We start from the raw sequence: 20,162 nt of genomic DNA, 5'->3' as shown, positions 1-20,162 counted from the left end.
TGTGGAAGGCTACAGATATACTCAAGAAATAAACTCCTTGGCAAGCAGTTTTTCAGGTGAAAGGAAGCCTGGTGTTGTCCAACAGCCTATTTACTAACAGTCTGTGATCAGTCCTGAGTGATGCCAGAATGAACTTCCAGTCCATATCGTAGATTCCACAGAGTGACTCAATAAATATTAGAAGCAAAAAAATCTAATGATTTTTTTCAATTAACCAGCCCATGGATCCTTGATACTCAGCTTGTCTTTCTAATCCTTATTAATTCCATCACCTGTCAATGAATAGATCAGAAATTTGAATTGAACAAGGGAAAAAATGCAAAACTAAAATACCTGCAAACTTTATTATTTATAAGGAATCCCTTATAAGAGCTGAGAGGGAATCAAGGTGAGCCTAATTGTTAAAATCTTGACTGAAAGGGTTTTTGTTTTTAATAACCCTATCAGTGCCATTTTTTACTCCGATTGTACTGTTGAATCAAGAACTGGTTGGAGTAGCATTTTCAAGGTTAAGAAACATTGAGAAAAGAAATGTTCTCTGCTGGCCTTCCTTGTCAGAAGACTTGCAATTAAAAACCATTTGAAATCAGAAATGGAGCAATGGGCCCTACTCTGAAGAACATAGCCTTGTCATTCTTTCCTGAATGTTCTAAATCACAGGAACAGCTACTCAAAGGGCTCCCATCTTAACTGGGAAATTATGGACAACTGGGAAATTATTGAAAAAAGGAACTAGTAAAATGAAGGGGGTGGGACTATATATCCTCTTAGATGTTAGAATCCCTAAACAGACTTTCTCTTGGTGTTCTAAGTCAGTGTTTCTCAAACTCTCACGTGCACGGGAATCTCCTGGAGATCATGTTAAAATGCACATTCTGACTCTGTAAGTCTGAGCTATGGCCAGAGATTCTGCATTTCTAATAAGCTTATGGTCATGTTGCTAGTCCCAGACAAGTCTTTGGGTAGCAGGCTTCTGTAATATTTTCATTTTAATGTTCCTCATATTTATATTGACTATACATTGCACTCCTCAGCATAGCCTCAATTTATTAGTATTTCATTATTTTCAACAAAGCCAATTAGTGCCGCAGTCTGGCTGGGCACAAAATCACAAGCCACCACACAGTTTGTAGATTCAAACAGCAACTCTTTATTCCCGAACTCACACCAGCCGTCTACAATCACGTTCTGGGGAAATCCACGTTCTCTGCCCAAATCCACCCCCACTGGGCTTCTGTCTCCCCAAAAATACTGTCTGAATCCCGTGAGAAGTCAAGGGGAACTCAGGCAGCAGGATACGCCCTATTCCCAGCAGGAGAATAACCTTAAACCTGGAACCACCCTAAACCCGGATTGTCCTAAACCGGGAACACCCTAAACCTGGATCCGCCCTGGTCCTTGAGCAAGGTCACCTTAGATGCAATGTCACTGCAAAATGTCCTATTTCCACGAGTCCTTCCACTAAGCAACATGGGGTACGCTGGCAAGGAAATTGTCATACCTACTTGGCTAATGGCTCCCAGAAAATTAGTTATCTAAATTGATTTAATTTATATACCTCTGGGAAGTTGTTCACATAAAACATTGTCCTTATCAGAAATGATAGTCAAACTGGTTGTCTTGATTTGGGTTTTAAACAAACACAGGGTTTTTTTTTTTTTTTATTTTTATTTTTTTATTTTTTTTTTTTTTAATTTTTTATTGTGGGTTGTTCAAAACATTACAAATTTCTTGACATATCATATTCCACACTTTGATTCTAGTGGGTTATGAACTCCCACCTTCACCCCATACACAGATTGCAGATTCACATCAGTTACACATCCATTGATTTACAAATTGCCATACTAGTGTCTGTTGTGCTCCGCTGCCTTTCCCATCATCCACCCTCCCCCCTCCCCACCTCTCCCCTCCCCTCCCCTCCTCTCTCTCTACCCCCTCCACTGTATAACCCTGAGGGTCTCCTCAAACACAGGGTTTTATCTCAAGTGATCAAGCAAAGGTTTCCTCTCTTTTTGAGACTTCCTGTCTTATTCCAGTACCCCTTTTTGCATTCATGTAAAAACTTGATTAAAACAAAGAACCTTTATTCTCTACCAGTCAAAATGAGTCATCCCTGAAGGAAGAGCTGATGGGCTTGGGGCTGGGCTGGAGCCCTGGGCTAGGAGTTAGAACCAGGAAGAAAGAGAATTTGACTTAGGAAACTTTTCTTGATGGTCATAGAGATTTCTTTCTTTTTTATCAAAAAATAAATGGAAGAAAATCTCTTTTCTGGTCTCCATGCTCCAAGCTCTAAATCTTGATCTCATCCATTAATGAGGTTATCCTGCACTTGGGAGAATTGAGTTGTTTTCTTGCTCTGTCACTTACCAGCTATTTGACATTGGTCAAACTACTTTATTTCACCTTTTTGAACTTCTGTTTTCTTGTTATTTTTTAAAATGGGAGAATGAGGTTAGGGAGGCAATTAAATGCCCTATAAGCTCTTCTCCAACCTCAAAAAAGAAAACATAGATATGTGGGCATCAAATTTATGTTCTTAACCAATGCCTAAGGGCTTGAAATTCTCATTATGGTATAATCAGTATGATTTGATTATAATTTACCAACTAGTTGATAAGAAAATGTTATATGCAATCCAAAACATGTCCTTGAAAAGTTCATGCTCCCTAAAGATGACTGGAAAGCAGGGTTATCTGGGCCAGATTTGCATTCCTGATAACAATATCTTAAAATTGGCAATAATATGTCCATTTCAGTGAATTCTTGGATTGAGGGCTACTTTTAGATCTCACTTAAGAACTCTTGACCCAAAAACTCATTTCAAAAATACAAATAAGCTTTCTTAGTTTATTCTCTAAAGTCTTTTGTAAATCCTAAATCACTAAGATGGAACTATGAAATAAAATTGTCTTTACCACCATATTAGAAGAGGGCAGAATTTGCATGTGCATTTAAGTCAGTGTGTTTTCTATTGAATCACTCAATCTATCAATCAACAAAATTATAGAAAATTTCTGGAAGGCCTGTGACAAAAGATAATAAAAGTCTCTGAACTTAAAGCAAAAGTACAAGAATCTTCCTTTAACCTTTGAATTTATAATTTTTTAAAGTGCCAGTATATCAAAATTTTAGAAACATTCAAATTCTGGGCAGGAATATGTAACATATTAACCATGCAAAAGGTGAGAATTTAACATTTATGAACTACCTTCAGAAGACATTTTTTTGTGAAAGTTTATTTAAAATATATGTATTGAAGAAGATAAACATTGATTCAAAGCACTTCACTGAGCCTCAAAAACACTTGAATCTCTGAACTTCATATCACTGTAAAATACCACTATTTAGGTAGAAAAACTGCACAATTGCAATACTTCCCCATTCCAGTCTCTACCCCAAATTTGAGGATATGGGTAGATGACTTCAGGTAGTGATAATGTAAAAATAATTGTATGAAGACCTATCATTGTGACTTTCCCACAGCACCATGAAATGTGGATCCCTCTCTTTCATTACAAATCAAACTTATCTTTCCTTGAAGTGATTAAAAGCTGTTTTAAGTATTTGAAATGCAAAGAAAATTCAAGAAATGAAACTTGCTTGATTTCACTGCTTTCTTCTAATAATGATATCTAGATGAACAGATACTGAGTAAGATACAGTAAATGAATTAAGCAGAATGTATGAGCTTTGAAATTGGTGTTTTAATGAGGATATAGCTTTCAATCAACTAGTAGTACTCCCTATATTCTATATATGAAAAGGAATTTTCCAAATGAAACCACATGGATTATGCTCACTGGACTATAAATGGATAATTTATCACTCTGTCTTTAACATCCAACTCAGTTCCTAGGTAAGAAAAAAAATTCTATGCTGAAATATATGGATAGCAGGGCACAGTGTTGCATGCATGTAATTCCATAAATTCAGGAGACTAAGGCAGGAGGATCTAAAGTTCAAGGTCAGCCTGAACATTAGCAACACACTGTCTGAAAACACACACACACACACACACATACACACACACAGACACACACAGCAACAAGAACAACAAAAATAAAAAGAGAGGACGTGTTCATCTTGGGTAAAATCTCTCTTTTACACTACATTACAGGGGAAAAATGGATTCTTCAAACACTAACTTCACTCTTAAAATTCTTCCAGTCACTTAGTTTTCTATAATCTGTCTGTGCAGCAATCTTTTTCACACAATGTCACACACTTAATCTTTGTAATAAAACAACATTACTAGATAGAAGGAATACATAAAGAGAATTTAATTATTCTTTTACTGTCCATGAATTAATAATAGAAGCATTATTTTTCACATTGCATTTCTAATGAGTAAAGACTGACAACTCTTTCTGAACACAAATCCCAGTAACTCAGATTCACAAGGAGACTCTAAAGAAATTTCAACATTTCGTATACTCAAGAACTGCTCTTTCAAGAGACTGTTGCTTTTGAAGAAATTCAAGATTGTGTATATGTGCACAGGCTCAAAATGCTTAAAGATTATAGCTTTTGGAGAAAGTTATTTGAGGAGTATATTAAGTTATAACTTTTTTGTTTTGCTATGCAATCACAATTTTTTTCTTGATGCACCAAACTTTCTATTACCTAGAATTCTATGGATAACAACTCTTTTTAGGGCTGGGTCGGGTGGTGCACACCTATAATCCCAGAGGCTCAGGAGGCTGAGGAAGAAGGATCCTAAGTTCAAAGCCAGCCTCAGCAAAAGCAAGGTGCTAAGCAACTCAATGAGACCTGTCTCTAAGCAAAATACAAAATAGGCCTAGGGGTGCTGGGGATATAGCTCAGTTGGTAGAGCACTTGCCTTGCATGCACAAGGCCCTGGGTTTGATCCCCAGCACCTCCCACACCCACACACACATACAAAAGGCCTGGGGAGGTGGCTCAGTGGTTGAGTGCCCCTTAGTTCAATCTCTGGTTAAAAAATAAAAGAAAGAAAGAAAGAAAAGAAAACTATTTATTAACCAAAATTTATCTAACTTACCTCCTCACCTATTATTTTTTAAATGTTATAGCAAAATATTCAATAATAACACTAAAATAAAAATAAGGTTTAGAAAATTATTCTTAATTATTTCCCCAAATATAAAGATAAATTACCTCATAGATTATCTGCCTCACTTGGAGTATCTCTCAGTTGACTAAACTATTGAGAAAACAGAATACCATCATGCTAACAAAATTTACCCTAAACATAGTTGATATATAACAACAGAGGGAAAAAAAATCATGCAATTTTTCAAAAGATTAAAAATCAAATGGGAAGATAATAATATAAATGTTAGTGAATCTCTGAAGCTTTCACAGAGTATTTATTGATTTAGAGGATTATAAATTATTAGATCCCTTAAGCGAAATTAGAATTAAAAGTTAAAATCTAGAGATAGACTCTGAAGAGTGAGTCTAATCCTCTAATTTTACAGATGAGAAAACCATAATCTGGAGGTTAAAATGACTAATCTGCGACTAATATCCACTCAGATCTCCTTTTGAATGTATTTTCCACACAAAACATATAAAAAATTAATCAAAATATTGGCTAAAGGTTGGCTGGAGCACATGTGGGGTGGGAAGGGACGAAGGCTATGGCATTTGAAGAGTCTCTTCCTAGGTGTCAAGCACTGTTCTAGACACTTTTATGTGTTTATTGCATTCTGCACTGTGCTTAATTTAAAGATGAAGGAGGTCATGATGACCCCAAGATCTATCTATGCAGTTTTACTGTATTCCATCCAGGCACAGGCTGATCCTATTTCTCTGGCCATTGGTTGACTTTTAACCAGCTTATTTGCTCACACAACTATCCAACAAATGTATATAGAATCTCTCCTTTGTGAGAAACTCCATTCTGGGAATTGGGTGAACAGTAATGAGCAAAGAGGCTTGACCCTTGCCTCTGGGAGCCAGTGGACATAGGGGCCAGCTCCACTATTTCTTATCCAGATACTGTCCCTCATTCATATTTGGGCTGGGCATCCCCACTTCAAGCCACTTTTGGGGAAAGTAATTAATTACCAGATCCTCCAGAAAATCACTTAAAAGCTTAATACCAGCTTTCATATTCTACTTTTCCTCTGGAAGGTTATTAATGTAAATGGTTTCAATAGCAATTGGCAAATGTACTTTATACAGTAATTTTCCACACTATGGAAACACCAAATTTCAGAGTTATTTCAGTATTAACTTAAATTTTACATTTTTATGGGATCCATTACTTCAAATACACTAAAATTTAAGCATAATATAATATGTTTTTAAATTGAATTTATTTTAGACAGTTCAACAGAGATCAATTAGGAAAATTATAATCATAAAGCATGAACCATAAGAATCAAGTTACACCAAATTGCCAGTATAATCCTTGAAACAACAATGCTGAAAATGTTAACCATTCTTACTTGTAAACAGCAATATATTCTGTGATTAAGAGAGCTCTCCAAAGAATAAATAGGCTTGCTTGGGTATATTATTTTTCCAAACATTTTATGAATATTCACTGCACGCTCATATACATAACTGGGTTTTGTGTTTGAAAACAGTGCTAATCATTCTATCACCAACCAGGCATGTATGTGTGCAGCTCAGATAAGAATGATGCATGTCAGAGAGGCCTGTCTACACTGCCGAGATGAGATTGGCCCTTGATTTGCAGCCACAGCTGCTAACGGCAAAGCATACTGCTATTTTCAACCACTCCACTTAGATTCACATTCTTCTCCGCTCTAGTGCTTTAAAAAGCACCAGGATGCTTGCCTGTCTCCACTGTGTCCTGGCAGGCCATCATTCTACAGACTGATTTTAATTTGAGCTTAGGCATGTCATCACAAGTTTGTGGGAGAGTCATCTAAAAACTTCAGAAACGTGATGACTGTGTTCTTGAAGCACACATGCAGGATGTCATGCAAAAGACCATAGATCACTTTGAAGAGTTAACATTAAGTCCCAGAGTGATGATAAATCCCAAGAAGATGTGTACCTCCACATAACAATGATTCTCCACAGCATTGCAGGGATGAAAAGTACCACCCATCAACACTCTCTCCCATGACACACTGATAAGGAAGCACAGTGTTACCTCAATTCACAAATCCCATGGAGAAAAGAACAAAAAAAATGTGCTTTGTGTAAATTTGGCCTGGGTGGAAGAAATTTCTGGAATCTTCAGTGCTTTAGCTATAGCTGAGCTCTCTCAAGAATTTTCCTGTAAAGTCTTTTCTAATCTACCAAGAAGGGTCAATCCTTCCCTTGGACCTTTACCAGCCCCTAAGCATATTCCTATGCTGGCATTAGTTTGCATTCTCCTTAATTACTATACTAAATTCTTATCTCCTTGAAGACAGGATCTATTTCTTTGAATCCCTAGTACACTTTACAGTGCCAGGCATAAAACTTTTATTGAGTAAACACAGAAATCTGGTGGATGGATGGACGGACAGACGGATGGACGGATGGATGGACAGATGAATGGATAAGGAAACGAGTCAGACTCACATGCAGGCTGTTTGTGGTTGAGTGGGCCTGGGGCTAGAACCAACTCACCCACTTAACCCATAGTTGAATCAATCTGAAATGAAAAAAGGAGAGCAGTAATGCTGAGTGATAGTTATATCTATGCCACTTGATGGGAAGTACTTCTGAAGGAAGAAGCATCCCATTTTAGGAGGCTCCTGAGAATCAACTCCCTCCTAGAATGGGGACAAAAAAAAGAGATTAATACTCTGTAGAGATCTCACCTGGTGGGCAAGTAGGTATGATATAAAAAGGAATCTTTTAAATTTGATACATTTATGAATCAACCAGAACGTCATCAGTAACTAATAAGCTGAATGGTTTTGAACAAGCTGCTTGGTCTCAGTGAACATCCAACTGTTAATCTATAAATATAAAGTCATAATATCATATCTTGCCACATGGTTATAAGAACTCTAAATAGCCTATGTAGAACACCTGGTACAGAGAGACATTCAAAAATACTTTTATTTTACAGTCATCAGGCTTAAGCATCACATTATTTTTAGTACTATAATGGCATTTTATTTCATTAAGTTTTATGTTACTATTACTAGACAGTATTTTGGTTAATTCGCATGCCTGGAGAAAATGAAATCTATTTCTGTTTAAGTGAGGTAAGTATTCAGTACCTACCATCCGCCAATGTTGTATGAAAAGAGAAAATGTCAAATAAAATGGAGTGGCCACAAGAAAAGGTCTAAATATGGAGAACTGAGACACACAGCCTCCAGATAAGAATGCTACATGGTTTGAATATGTGGTGCACATGTCCTGCAAGGGTATATGTGTTTGAAGATTGATCCCCATTGTAGCAGTATTAAGAGGTGATGGAATCTTTAAGAGATGGGATTTAGTGACAGATAAGTAGATCACTGGGAGTTCTGTTCTCAGAACAGATTCATCTAGTACCTGTGACACCCCAGTTAGTTCCTGCGGAAGTAGACTATTAAAAAGAGCAAGACTGGTCCATTCCTGATCTCTGGCTTCCTTGGATCTTCCATTCCTAATCTTCTCTCTCACCATGTAATCTCTTCTGTAAATGGGCTCCTACCATTATGATACCATCTTTCATGAGGCCCTCAACATAGCCAAGCAGAATCCCATGCTGTTCTTAGAGCTCTACAACTATGAACTCAATAGGCCTCTTTTCTGTACAAATTATCTGGCTTCAGGTATTTTGCTATATCAGTAGGGGGAAAAAAAAAACAACTAATGTACTAACCATGTTGGTATCCACTCTTAGACTTCTAGCCTTCAAAACTTAGAAAAATCAATTTCTTTTTTTTAATAGCCTCCCAGTTGATATTTTGTCATAGCATCCCAAATTGACTAAGACACCTACAGACATACAAACTTTAAGAAGAAGTTCATTGTTGCTATAGGTTTAAAATATAATACTAAGGTATTCCATTGACTTAAATCAACAATCATAGAAGGCCAAATGGGAACTCAACTCTCTAAGTTGGTTACTACCTCATGAGTCCTAGCACTAGGTTCTTAAGATGTTACCTTTCCTTTCTTCAGAAAAAGTACCATTGATGATGAAAGTAAACCAGTGACCTGAGAGAAGTGTGCCTGATGAGTCTCTCTGGATGTTGCTAAACAATTCACAGGTTGTTATAGCTATCAGTGTCCCATGTCTCAAACTCAAATATTTGACTCTGTCTCCTGCCTTCCTCCCTGTGCTTCAGATGACCCTTATACTAGACAGGTACAGACGCAACAGAGAACACTGAATGTCTATGTTTCAGAACTTCCCTTCCAAGCCCAGCCTCTCACTCCTTGAAGTGGCCTGTTTTACACAATCAACTTACCATCCCTGTGTTCTAACCTGCTGTCATAATTTTTCCAGAACTCTAATCTCCCTCAGATATTAGAAGATTTCATGATTAAAATAATTTAAAATAAGGTCTGTCATCCAGACCTGTAGGATTTGGATTTGTAGGATTTAGGCAGCCTATTTCATTTGCATGAGTATTTCATTTCTCACCTAAGATTTAGACACTTGGATCTTCCCCTCCCTGAACTTTCCCTGGACTATAAGAGGACAGGGACCAATAGCTTGTTTCCTCTTTTCAGACCTACATTAAGATTAGTTTAAAAATAAGTTAACTTGTTGGATGCAAAGTGAAACACTGGAAGAAGAAAACATCTAAAGAAAATAATATTGTAGCTCTTTAGGAAATTATCTTTGAGAAGGGATCATGTAAAATTCAACTTTTAATTAATGGGATTAAGTCATTCTTAAGTGACAACCATTAAACTAAATAATGAAATTAGTTGTTTTAAGTCATTTTTCTGACCAAAGGGTGAATAATTAATACATATATAAAATGAGAGAACATGTAACATGCAGTTTGATAAGAATTGATTAAAATGGATTGTACAGCCCTCACCCAAGATGTTTTGCACTGAATTTGGGAGTAAAAAAAAAAAAATGTCATGGAAGAAATCATGGAAAGAATGGAAACTCATTCGTATGAAAGGACTTCAACTGTGAGTCCAAAGAAGGGCCTGGGTGATTTCCAGTTATTTGTGGGAGAGAAAGAATAAGGACTGGATGGGGCATAGCATTGAAATAAGAGGATGGAAGAGTAAATCTTCCCAAACAGAACTGTTTGAAACTCCACAAGCTGAGGGGAGGCGCGTTCGAGAATATTTGAAGTAAAAAGAACAGACCATAAATGCTGTAATTGTGGGATACTATTACAACTTTCTGTAGAGGACAAGGACACAGGAGTTGTCTCTCTACATATTTCAGACTAAGTAGAGGCTGCAGAGACGTCTTGAACAGTCCGTATAAGTGCTAAAAGTCCTGCCTTTTAAGGACTTTTAAAAAGCAACAGGAAAGTTCTTGGGTCTACCACTTTCAAGCTAAGTCTTTACAAAGGAATAAACCACAACTCCACTTAATTGTTGACTAATTCATTGATACCCTACTTCATTCCAGCGAATATGAATTTAAACCAAACATGAAAAACCTCTGAAATTTAAATTAACATGATGAGACCTTGTGGCCAGTGTATACATAGGCATGCAATAAATAAACCTCAGAGCTCTGCAGGGTGGAGTCTAGGAAGCAGGTCATGGAATGACTTTATAGAAAAAGGATCTGTGAGATCAGGACCTAGAAAAATGGCTAGGAAGTAACAAAGGCGTAAAGGAAGAGTGCTAGAGGAAGAATATTCCTAGGAAACAAAAGTTTGATGTGGTTGGACCCACTTAACAATGGAGCCTTGGGAGAGATGTGACTGAAGGGATGAGGATGTGGAGTTTGGGAAAGCTGATGATGTGCTTTAAGGAAAATGTAACAATTAGATTTGAATTTTATGAGGATCACACACTAATGTACAAAATGTATTTGAGGATAGCAGAATAGTTAGTCCTATGGACTTCATTTTCTTTTGGGCAAGGTTATAGCATTGCTAGATCAAGGGAGTAGAGTAGAAAACAAGGTTTTTACATTTCATCACTTGATGAGTTCTCTTGTCAACAGGTTCTAGAAATAAGTACTGGGTGATAGTACAATTAAGTAGATTAATCAGTAGGCTTCAACTTACCTTTCCAGTCTTTTCTTTCCTTGCTCCCTGTACCTCCCTGTGCTCCATTCATTAAATTCTTGTACACACCCTGAATATTACGACCTCATAGTCTTTGTTCACAGTGTTCTCTCCACCTGGAGTGACATCCTTTCATCTTCTAACTATTCAAATCCTGTCCATTGTTCAGCAGGCTGCCACCCTCAGATATATTTTTATGCTTGTCTTAAGATCTTTTCCTGACTCTATCTTGTATTACAGTCATTTGTGTAATTATGTAATCATACTCCCTACCACAATTTAATGTACTTAAAGGTAGAGATTTTTTTTTCATATTCCTCAGTATAATGATAATGATACTGATAATAATACCACCTTCGATGTCTATAGTTCTTTTTACCAGACACTGCAGAAAGCCCTTTGCATCCCTTCTTGGCTTATGTGCTTCCTAGTGTCAATTCAATGTATTAGTAAAAAGTAAAAACTTCTCAGTCATACAGACCCGGGCGAGCTCCTGATTAAAATACTCTCTGCACAACCTGGGGCAAGTGATTAAACTTCTCTGAACTTAAATTTCTAATCTGTGAACTTCTAGAAGTCTTTCGATGATTGAAGGGGACTATTGTTTAAAAGGTATTTACCAAAGTGCTTAGCACATAGCAATCAGATCACTGGTAAACCCCTTACACAGACGCCAGGGAGACACAAGTACATATGAGGACCCCCTCAGGGAGCTCACAATTTAGTGGAGACCAAACCCTGTTAATGCTACTTAATTTTGATAAATAAATACTAAGTCCAGAAAAATGTGAATATGGCAAATAAACACCATAAACATTTCACTTTCACATTGACATTATAGAAAATACTGTATAAATTTTAAATCATATTTCTAATCTGGCATGCTTAGATGACTGCTATGTAGTACATTCACCTTCTACTCAAAACATGTAAAAAAGCAATCTGTGGTGCTGGAGATCAAATCCAGGGACTTGCACATACTAAGTGAGTGCTCTACTACTGAGTTACAGCTCCAGTCCACTAAATGTTTTAATACACACAAAAGTTGTTTTTTTTTTTTTTAACCTTGGCGAAATATATCCAGAAACAAAAGAAGGATGTTGAGAATTTTTGAAAGCTTTTGAACATAATTTTAACTATTCTTATCAGCAGTTTACTTCCTTCTATTCAGATAAGACAAAGAATCAGGGAATATCTATAGAATCTTACAGATTTGAGATGACCCCTGACCTCCCTCCATCTAGCCCAGAGAAGGAAGAAAAGGCCGGGACCTTGAGATTTCATCTATGGCAGGATCTGATGTGATTGCCCTGTGGGTCCTCTCCATCCTTTTCCATTCTATTCTCTTCCTTGAGACATTGACCTGTAGGAACTATATGCACAAGTTCTCTTTGTTCTAGGTTTTCAGTTGGGTTCCATCAGGAGACACAGATTTGGGCATCTACTCTGCTGAGTTGTTATTTGGCTAAGTTCCTCAATGAAAGTGCTTGGAGCCTTTTCCTATATCTGCATTGATGGCTACTCCATGTTCCTTGACATTTCAACCATGAGGGTGGCCAAACCAGCCCCCTCTGTGTTTTGTTGTTCTTCATTTTAACCTGTGTTATAGTTTGAATGGATCCCCCAAATTCCGTGTGTTGGACATTGAATCCCAAATACAACAGTATTGGGAGAACACTCAATTCTATAAGAGATGATTAAGTCATGCTGTCTCTGCCTTCACGAATGGATTAATGTTGTTATCTTGAGAGCAGAATTTTTGTTGAGGGTGGATCCTGATAAAAGGAGGAGCTTGGCAATTTCTCTTGCTCTTTCTCTCTCTCTCCTGCTTTCTTGCCATAAAATACCTTCTGTCATATTATTGTTCAGCAAGAAGGCCATCACTAGATGTAGCCCCTGGATCTTTGACTTTCCAGCCTCCAGGACTATAAGCTGAATAAACTCCTATTGTTTATAAATAACCCAATCTATGGTGTTCTGTAATAACAGCACAAAATCAATGACACTTTGGTCAAATCCATGCTTTGGTCAATTACCTTGTCTTTAAGCTCCTCTCAATAACCCAGTCTGAATGTGCTATCGGGCACGATGCTGGGATCCTGCTGACACCCATAGTATTAGGCTCAGTATTTTCTTCTCTTATACTGCTAAATTGGACAGAAAGGAAGGATTGCTTTCATAGAAATGGTTTTTACTCCTTTATCCAAAAATTCTATTTCCTTGGAAATATTTTTGATAGTTAAGAATGGACTGCAATTTCAGTCTGCTTTGTGATGATATTGCAATTTTTTTCTTTGTAAAAGAGTTCAGAAAATATTGGTATTTTTCCTAGGGGGATTGCTAATAGAACTACATCCTTTTCCCAGTTCTTGTCCCTTCTCAGATAAAAATGAAAACAGGTTACTCTTTGCAATATTGGAGTTACAAAACAACAAGCTCAATTCACAAATAAAATCTGTGATAAGAATAAACCAGGAGTCCATGAGTGTAGTATTTCAACTATAACATAGCATGAAGAATGTAAAGCTAACTGTCCCAATGAGGAAAAGTTGTTTGTGTGTATGTGTGTGTGTGTGTGTGTGTGTGTTGTTGTTTTGTTTTTATCTTGTCTTATAATAGTTTTTCTTTTGTGAAAGTAATTAAAAATACAGGTGAGGTTGGGGAGGGGGAGAAGGATAGGTGGGAAGTTAAGATGTCATGCCTTGAAGAAAAGATTTTTTGAACTTATTATATTGTAGACTTTGTTCAAGAACAGTTCAACCATGTAAAAATACGACCCTGTAATACTGCCAAGGTCAACATACCCATAGTAATTGACTAAAAAAGAGGTGTCCTTATAGAATACAATTTCCCAAGTCCTGCTGGAGTTTATAGCCCTAGTTGTTAGCATTAGGAGAATATTTTTGAAACCTTAACAATTTTATTGTACAGAAACTCTCATGTCAAACTCATTCATTTTTCGCTGGATAATACTAAAAAAAGAGATACCATATAAATCTAAAGTAGTTACCCATTCTAACACAACAAATTTTCATTATTTGATTAGCCGTTATGGCTATCTGATATCTTTTTATTTACATATTTATTTGGTTGGGCTTTATTTCCCTAATAGAATTTAAGCTCCATAAGAACAGATATCATGCTTTGTATTCACTGCTAGTTGAATAAATATTGACTCATAAATAATTTGTGCAGACTTTCCTATTATATACCTCAAAATTGAACAATAATCATGATGTCCATGCTAGAGTAAGAGTAAAGAATATGAGGAAGAATAAATTTATTGTTATCCCATTATGGTAAAGAATAAAATAATTTTAAATTTATATTCATATATATATATATATATATATATATATATATATATATAAATTTTAAATTTGCAAATCTGAAAAATAACCAAGTTGTAATCAATTTTTTTCTTCCAGAGGATCAGACTTCTGTATTATTTGATTTTGTTGCAAGGCATTAATGCGTAGCTTATAAAAGGAAAAAAATCATGAGATAAAATCTTGCACTATTTTGACTTTGGGTACAACTATTAGACTAATTTAGCATGTGAATTCACAATGAATGATAATATAATTTTCTCTCTCATTTCTGTTACCAGAGTAATCGAATCCCTCTTAGAGTAAAACTACTAGCCCCAAACCATTCCAATAATATAATTTGCAACCAACTTTCTTCTCATGACCATAGACCCAAAGATTTTTCTGCCTAACAGTATTTTTAGTCTCAGCCAATTTAAATTCACAGATAGTAAAGGGGAAAAGAAATAACCCATAAGGACAGGACAGGATTAAAAAAAAAAAACTAAGAAGTTTAGGGGAAGGTAGGCTGGGGACAAAGCAGAAGATCCTTAAAATGATCTCTTTCATTTACTACCTTCCCCCAAATCAGAGTATTTAAGTGTTTTTTTGTATATATTCAAACAATATTTGTTAGAGCCAGAAATACTGGAATAGCAAGTATTCTCAAGTCTGGGCTGGCATTTTGCCCACTAGTTCATGAACTCTCCCATTGGGTACATCCTGAAACCTTCTTGGAGATTGCAGGTCATAAATGTGCATGATTAATAGCCTATGTTGAAACCCAAATATGTCTCCAGAACATTCAGACTGGAAGGTGAAGCAAGACCCTGGCGGGCATCAGGGAAAATCTCTTCTAGGGAGCCTGACAGTGATGGCTGAGGGAAGATTGGGCTGACTAGGGTAGTCTAATAAATATTTCCAGTGGAATAACAGAAGGGTAAGACTAAACAATAGGAATTTGTTATGGGTTGCGAAAGGCACCTAATAGATTACAGAGGACAAAGGTTATAGGACAGTGACTTAGGTAAAACAGAAGAGCAACATTAAAGCAATTTCCAAGAGAGGCTGGGTTCTAAACAGAATTAAATTAACCCATTGAGTTAGGAATGTAGCAGCAGTATGGTGTCTTCCCTATGTGTGGATACCTATAAGTATTTACCATTTATAGGTAAGAGCCAATCATTTGTCATTTTCCAGTTCCAGTTTACAAACTACATTACTCCCTTGGGAGTGTAACTGTGTGCATACAAATACCTGCATTAGATATATTTCAAAAGGCCTGTCCAGACTTAGGCAAAGGAGAACCCATTGCTGTCCTCAAAGCCATAAACTCTTGAATATCTCACTACTGACAGATCAAATATCCAAGAACATGGTTTAAGATTGCTTTGAATACTCCAGTTTTTCCTTAATAAATTATATAATCTATGTATCTATGATCTCTCTTACCTACCAATGATAGATATATCTTTTTGTACAGCCATAGCTAGGAATGTCTGTGACTAATATGAACTGTGTCACAAATCCTAGTACAAAGACAGTTACTTAATCGCTTTCCTCACTTTCAAGCACTTGTTTTAGGACCCATAATTGGAAGTCTAGCATTTTCCTCTTGAAGTTCCCTGCCTTCCCCTACCCAACAACTCCCTATCCCTGTGGGTTTATCCAACACAAAGCAGGGGACTTCTGTCAACCAACAAGTACAGACAGAAATGGAGACAGATCAGTGTTCTGCTATGCTGCCATTTCTCAAAAATTAGCCCTACATGGTGTGAAGAGAGATTGCTGGCCCAGGATGATGCAGCCATGGACTTCTAAGGCAGTCCATGTTGGAGCCCAACAGTTGCTATTATACACTGAGGACTAGTTTCTACACTGCAAGGGGCAGGTTCAAGTCCTGGTGTGTACTGACACCTGGGCCTTGAACTTCATGACTTTTCCTCCTCAATGACCTACCCAAAGATGGAGTAATTTTTGCCCGCGGGCGATTTAACCAAGATGATAGATCCTTTTTAAGGAAGTCTCCCAAGTTATTCCAAATTCCTTATCTCTCCCTTTCTAGGTCAGGTTACTCTCTTTGACTTCAGGAACATTTTCATCCAGTTCTAAGTTATGAGGTCTTTGGAATTTCTCTCTCTAAAAAAAAGGAAAACACAAATTTTATTTCTAATTGGTCACGGCTGGGTAGAGTACCCCTGTACGTATATAACTTCTACTTGCATAATTTTAAAGAGCGTGACAAGATACAAACCATTAGCTTTTGACGTCTTAAAACCTTAGGATTTCATGGTTCTCTGTAAAGAACTTTGTACTCATAGGATTCTTTTTATGTAAATGACAGAAATCTAATTGTATCTACCAAAAGCAAAAAAGGTAATGTCCTAGATTATGTATCTAAAGATTCCAAGTAGGCTTTAGGTTTGCTGTCAGGGCTCTTCCTTTCTCTCAGAGCTGCCTAGCTAAGTTTTCCTGTAATAATTGACCTAAAATTTGTCCCAGGTTCATTGGCAAGATCAATTGTCAAAGCTCATACCCTACAGTGTCTGATCCTATATAGCAAACAGTTTACTCCCAATTCCCAGGTGTCAAGTGCTATGATGAGCTCTGCTGTGTCACACATGCACTCTGTAAGTCATTTGTTTGGGGAACTGTGGTTCCATGATTAGCCCAAACAGATAATGTTTCCTTCAGGTGTAGACAAGTCATGATTAACTGTCTTACCAAAACCACATGGAAAGAGGAGAAACATTTTCTCAATGTCAAGAGAAAAGCTGGCTTTAAAAACAGACCAGGGAGAGGGTGTTTCCTTAAGTCTCCCCAAAGCCTATTAGTGGTTGAGTTTATAAGATTCTACCAAGAGCCATATTCATTCAGTTTTGTGTAGTTTATCAGGCATAGAGATGAGCACAAAGACTAGTGACAAATCTTTGTCCTCAAGTCTACAGGTTTGAACTGGGTCCATGGAGCTCAACTACAGACTAGTTTGTTAAAATATGCTGTCAGAGATGTAAATTGGAATGTCAGGAATAGCTTTATTGGCTTTTGTGCCAGAGCATAGAATCTGAAAAGTCATTTGTTCTGCAGTCTTCTGGAAGCACAGGGGCCATGTAATATGATCTTTTACTGTGGTATTACTGGAGAGAGGACAGAATATTTGCTCTGATTCCATGCTTCGTTAATATGTACCCAGGGTAATTTATTTAACTTTTTGGAACTCGGTTTTCTAATGTGTTAAGTGAGGTAGTTGAGCCAGTTATCTCCAACATCTTTGATCTTTCAGTATGAATTTCCAAGATTTAGCTTTTTTCATTGGTTTTCCTTTTCTAATTTTTTTTTTAGTTGTAGATGGACACAATATCTTTATTTTATTTATTCATTTTTATGTGGCGCGGAGAATTGAAACCAGTGCCTCACACATGCTAGGCAAGCGTTCTACCACTAAGCCACAACTCCAGCCCCTTCAGTGGTTTTCCTCTGAAACATGGACTAGACAAGATAGATTGAGACCATGGTTAAGAGTCAGGAAAACCCATTGTATTAGACAATTTGGAAAGAATATCTGAAAGATAATTAAAAGACAGATGTTATCTTTTATTTGAATTTTCCTAAAAGAGGTATCAACTCCAATTTCTGTTCTAAATGTTAAAAAAAAAAAAAGCCAACAACACTTGTTTATTTCAAGGACTATTTAAGAACTTAATAGAACATCAAAAAGATTAGAAAAAGAGACTTAAGGGTTTTAACAGGAAAATATAATGAGTGGATCTTGTTTTGATCTTAGTTCTATCAAAACAATTGTACAATAGACATTCTGTACAATTGGGGAAATTTGAGTTGAGGATATATTAAGGAATTTTTTTGATGTGATAACAATAATATCACCATTACTGTATATCGTGGGAAGAAATGGGAAATTTTTCTTATTTTCCAGAGATTCATATTTAAGTGTTTAGAGCTATATATCATTATAATATCTGTGATTTGCTGTCAAATACTTGAGATTATGTATATGTATACATATACACACACCCAGATACACACACAAACATGCACATATACAGGTATATACCTCAAGTATGGCAAAATGTTAGTGATGATAAACCTTTGTGAAGTTTCTTCAGCTCTTCCTTATGCTATTCTTCCAACTTTTCTCTAAGCTAAAAGTTTAAAAAAATTACTGATGATAATTAATTATCCTTTGAAGTCTCAAGCTATACCTACCTTATACTTTTATTTCAAATAAGGTTATAACTTTTAGTTTTTCCCAGGTGAAATAGCACTTAGATGTCTTAAAGTTAGCTAAAATATGACACCTGGATTTTCAATTTTAGCAGTGTAAGTTATACGGTAATAAAGTAGCAGCCTATTTCCTATAAAACATGACTTTAAATAGAATCCTTCATATTAATCATGTACACACACACACATGCACACATGCATGCACATAGGTGCTTGAATACTTACAGTTTTTTGTTAATCATTTTTACGAGACCTTCAGAGGTCTAATAACATAGCAGCTATGCATTCACACTTTGAAATCCATTACCTGTGTCAGGAGCCTTCTTGTTTTGCCACTCATCCCTGTATGAACTTGAGCAAGTTACTTAGCACCCTGTATTTCCTAGCTATAAAATGGGTGAAAATGTTATCAGCCATATGATAGGACCTTTTGAGAGTTAGGAGTAGTATAGTTTCTGGCACTTGGTGTAAATTATTTGCATATTTTGCTATAGGAAAGCAAGATGAGGTTTGAGTCAATGGTCAAGGAGAAAAATACTTTTGCTTTACAGATGATCCATTGTGCCCAGTGTGAAAAGAACTGACAGAGAATTTTAAACACAGGAAGGGCAACATAGCACTATGGAGTCTCTTCCATCAGAATAATTTCCCATATCAAGTGGCTTAGCTAAGATCTTCTGCAAATGCTAGAAAACTAGCATCTGTGAAAATTAATTTCTCAAGACTCTCTAAAAATAACTACATTTTTCCCAATAATTTTGGTCTGGAAATATATTTGATAGAGATTTCATTGTTCTTGGCAGGCACATTAAAATGGTGTGGTTGTTATTACAAAATATCCTGCAATCATTTAGAACCAAGTAAGACTTCTTCATTAGCTTATGTACCTTTAGTAAGTGCTTATTGAAAACCAAGGACTTGATCTCTCTGTAATATGTGTTTCCCATTATCTATGACCTTGTAAAATTAAATATTACACAAGCATATGGGGAAAAAGGAGTTCTTTTTCAATGGAGATACACAAATATGTTTATTCTTACTAGATCTTCCTATGAAAATTCAAGGCTGTTCAAATTTATCTAACAAAAACTTTAGAGAAACTGTCAAAGACTTGGGTTTTATTTTTGTTGTCACTCTTTATTTAATAATGGCTCCTGCATTTTACCCAAAGTAAATCTTTTCCTTCTTAGAAAGGTTAAGTAGTAGATGACTTCTCTATTGAAATTCCATGGGGCCCTGGAAGTCCTTTGCTAGGACAAACACAATTCTTTACACATCACAAAGAGCCCTTTGAAATAATTTGTATAAATGAAATTGTTGTATTGCTAGAAGTGAGTGAAGAAATCCTCTAGCGCCTTGGAGCAACCGCAAGAAGCTAACATCTAAATCAGTCCTCAAGGAGAAACCAGGTAAGAAAGATTGAACAACTAAGACTCGAGTCTGTTGTTCCTCTGAATTCAACTTAAATTGGGGAAATTTGGTCCTCTTGAGGAACTGTTGG

This window comes from Marmota monax, unplaced genomic scaffold (assembly GCF_021218885.2).
Source record: "Marmota monax isolate L192 unplaced genomic scaffold, Marmota_monax_Labrador192_F-V1.1 WCK01_AAM20220418_F8-fsc00016, whole genome shotgun sequence".
Taxonomy (NCBI): Eukaryota; Metazoa; Chordata; class Mammalia; order Rodentia; family Sciuridae; genus Marmota; species Marmota monax.
This window is presented reverse-complemented; position numbering follows the sequence as displayed.